We start from the raw sequence: 4,355 nt of genomic DNA on the forward strand, positions 1-4,355 counted from the left end.
TGTGTCACCCTAGGTAGAGTGCTATGGTGTCACAGCTCACACTATTGGGCTTGTGCAATTCTCTTGCCTCAGTCTCCCAAGTAGCTGGGACTACAGATGCCCGCCACAACACCTGGCTATTTTTTGGTTGTAATTGTCATTGTTTGGTAGGCCTGGGCTGGATTTGAACCTGTCAGCTCTGGTGTATGTGGCTGGGGCCCTAGCCACTGAGCTACAGGAGCTGAGCCAATTCATGGATTTTTTTTTTAGAGAAAGAGTCTTACTTTATCACCCTCGGTAGAGCGCTGTGATGTCATAGCTCACAGCAACCTCCAGCTCTTGGGCTTAGGTGATTCTCTTGCCTCAGCCTCCTAAGTAGCTGGGGACTAAGGCACCTGCCACAATTCCCAGCTATTTTTTGTTGTAGTTTGGCCAGGGACGGGTTTGAACCCACCACCCTCAGTATATGGGGCCAGCACCCTACTCATTGAGTCACAGGTGCTGCCCTATGGATATCTTTTGCAATGTAGGTATAACATTCTCTTAAATTTATTATTTATTTATTTAGAGACAGTTTCTGTCACCCTGAGTAGAGTACTATGGCATCGTTATAGCTCACAACAACCTTAAACACCTGGGTGATCCTCCTGCCTCAGCCTCCTGAGTAGCGGGGACTATAGGTTCCTGCCACCACGCCTGGCTAATTTTTCTATTTTTAGTAGATATGGGATCTCCTTCATGCTCAGGCTGGTCTCGCACTTATGACCTCAAACAATCTTCCCACATTGGCCTTCCAGAATAAGGCTATTCACAGTGGCTCATGCCTATAATCCCAACACTCTGGAAGGTTAAAATGGGTTATTTGCTGAGCTTAGGAGTTAGAGACCAGCCTGAGCAACAGCGAGACCCTGTCTCTACTAAAAATAGAAAAACTAGCCAGGCATGATGGCAGGGCCATCTGTAGTTCCAGCTACTCAGGAGGCTGAGGCTGGAGGATGTATCACTCAAACCCAGGAGTCCGAGGTTGCTGTGAGCTGTGAAGCCAGGACACTGCACCCTGGGCGACAGAACAAACAACAAACAAAAAAACAAAACATAAATTCAAAATGTACAAATGGCTCCCAGAGTCCTCAGAGGGGAACAGTGTCTTGAGCATTTTCTCAATTCCTGATTGGGACCTCCAGGGTGTTATAGCCAAAGCGAGTGGAATAGAGAAACGCCAGCACAATGAGTCCAAATTAAGCAAGGGTCCTTTATTGGCCAGTGGTCAAGAGTGGGCTTGTGTCTCAAAGTCTCTTGTCCCCAGGCAGTGCCTGTGGCTCAGTAGGTAGGGCGTTGACCCCCCTATACCGAGGGTAAGGGGTTCAAATCGGGCCCCGCCCAAACGGCAACAAATAAATAGCCGGGCGTTGTGGCAGGCGCCTGTAGTCCCAGCTACTCAGGAGGCTGAGGCAAGAGAATCGCCTGAGCCCAGGAGTTGGAGGTTGCTGTGAGCTGTGACACCACAGCACTCTACCAAGAGCGATAAAGTGAGACTCTGTCTCTTCAAAAAAAAAAAAAAAAGTCTCTTGCCCCCCAGAGGCAGGTGTACAAACTTTTCATAAGGTGCTTTCGGTAGAGGAGGAGAAGTCCTTAACATGAGCCGAGTTTCATAAAACCCAACACCTGCAAGGTGAGATCTACAGGATAAAGGGAGTGCTTACAAAGGAGAGCTGTGGTTTCTTAGGATTTTGTAGTTTTTGCCAAACTGCAGCTTTTAGCTGAGCTTAAAGAGGGAGTGCTGAAAGCCCTTAGCAAAGTCCTTAGCAAAATGGAATAAGTCTGGTTCTATGTACAAAAAGAAGTTAGGGCATTAGAGGGTGGGTATCTCCCTTTGCCATCCCCACCCCTCATCTTGCCTCACATAAGAGCAGTTAACTCAGCCCTTCTACTGTCCAGGATTCCTCTCTTGAGGGTGGCTTTGCTTTGGGATCTCACTGTGTGGTCATGTGTCCATCCTGCCTCCTCACCCACCAGCCTGGACCCCCTGTGGCACCCTGCCTCAGAGCTCTCTCCACTCTGAGCTGCCTAGGTCCCCTTCAGAGATCAAGCATAGCCTGGCTCCACCTGGCAACCCCTGGGATTTACAGCCTTTATTGTTTTTTTTTTTTTTTTGAGACAGAGCCTCAAGCTATCCCCTAGGTAGAGTGCCATGGCATCACACTCACAGCAACCTCCAACTCCTGGGCTCAAGCGAGTCTCCTGCCTCAGCCTCCCATGTAGCTGGGACCACAGGCGCCCGCCACAACGCCTGGCCATTTTTTGGTTGCAGCCATCATTGTTGTTTGGCGGGCCTGGGCTGGGGATTCGAACCCGCCACCTTAGGTGTATGTGGCTGGCGCCTTAGCCGCTTGAGCCACAGGCGCCGAGCCTACAGCCTTTATTGTTATCCTAAAATAAACCTAAAGCAAAAAAACAGAACTTCTCAAGTTTCAGCTTTTCCTCTCAGACCCCTGAGCTCTGGCCCTGCCTGGCCACACACAGCAAGACAAAGAGGGCATTCAGGGGCCCCTGAGGCCTGGTAACACAAGGCCTGGGCTCTCCTGCTGCCCACAATATGCACAGAATCCCTTGGGAGAAGCCGACCTGTTTTTGAATCTGAAATGGAATTCATAAGACCAGGGCTGAGAGACCCTCTGTGCCCCACTTGCCACAGGTGCCACAGCTCTGCCTGTGTCTAGTCAGACCTGCTCTCACCTCTGTCCCAGGACAATTAGAGTGTTCTTGCACTGCCTTGGACCTTGAAGTCCTGCACCTTCTCCTGGCACAGTCTGTGTTATTGTAGTCTCCACAGAACACCTGGGGATCTAGCAACATCTTACCTTTTTGGCCTCCAGGAACCTAAAATTAAGACCATATAGCCTCTGTGTCTGCAAAGATGCTCAGAGGTATAATTCCTGTAGCTTTTAAATCTGTGCTCAACTATAGTCATAAGCCACAGCCCCTCCCATCGCATGGTCATGAGACAGACATGATTTGTAGCTCCCTCAAAGATTTCCCTCTAATATTTTCCAAAGCACCAATCACTGAGCATGGGAAAAAACAAACATAACCAGTAGGGCTCCTGGTTCACATCCAGCATCTGTAGTGGCAGTGTTTGATCTCCCCTAAGAACAGAGGGGCAGGTGCCTGCCTGCATTTGCATTGGTCTTTCCCTAGGCATATAGGTAAACATGCACGAATGAGCAGCTTGCACCTTAAGACAAAGACCCTGAGACTGTTTTTGCTAATGTGCCAACTTGATAAAGTGATTATCCAATTCCAACTACTCATGGACTAGTCATTGCACTAAACATTTAATCTGTCCCCAAGCTGAGCTCATCTATGGGAAGTGAAGTATAAGGGGCTTGTTTCAGGAGTAGGTGATTCATTAACTGTAGGAAGAGCCTTGGTCCAAAGCTTTCCAAGTGAGTTAATGATTGACCTGCATTAATCTCTACTATGATCCTTAGCTGAGTCTCTAACAGCTGAAATACACTTTTTTTTTTTTTTTAAGAGACAGAGTCTCACTTTATCGCCCTTGGTGGAGTGCTGTGGCATCACAGCTCACAGCAACCTCCAACTCCTGGACTTAAGTGACTCTCTTGCCTAAGCCATCCAAGTGACTGGGACTACAGGCGCCCACCAGAATGCCTGGCTATTTTTTTGTTGCAGTTTGACTGGGGCCAGGTTTGAACCCGCCACCCTTGGTATGTGGGGCCAATGCCCTACCCACTGAGCCACAGGCGCCGCCTGAAATACACTGTTTTATTTCTAAAACCCAGGGGGCCAAGTTCAAGTAGAAGAAGAATTAACATTTCTTTAACCCTGATGTCCTGTGTTGCAGATTCCACGGACAAATATCTAAGTGTTTTACCCCAGTGTCATTTCCAACCAGGACAAACCACAATTCCCATCTTTTGTTGTTTTGGTTTTTTTTTTGAGACAAAGTCTCAATATGTTGCCCTTGGTAGAGTGCTGTGACATCACAGCTCACAGCAACCTCAAACTCATGGGCTTAAACAATTCACTTGCCTCAGCCTCCCAAGTAGCTGGGACTATAGGCACCTGCCACAAAGTCTGGCGATTTTTTCACAATTCCCATCTTAATTAGGCATCATTTACCTTGCTCATATGTAAAAAGCTAGTATTTGCTCTTCTTCCCTTGGTGAGTGCAGCACAGACAACTGTCAATTTAACCACATGAGTTTCTTTTTCTTTTCTTTTTTTTGCAGCTTTGGCCAGGGCTGGGCTTGAACCCGCCACCCCCAGTATATGGAGCCGGTGCCCTACTCCTTGAGCTATAGGCGCCACCCTAACCACATGAGTTTCTTTCTTTCTTTTTTTTTTTTTTTTTT

Source organism: Otolemur garnettii, unplaced genomic scaffold (assembly GCF_000181295.1).
Source record: "Otolemur garnettii isolate 467f Iridium unplaced genomic scaffold, OtoGar3 scaffold00185, whole genome shotgun sequence".
NCBI classification, from domain to species: Eukaryota; Metazoa; Chordata; class Mammalia; order Primates; family Galagidae; genus Otolemur; species Otolemur garnettii.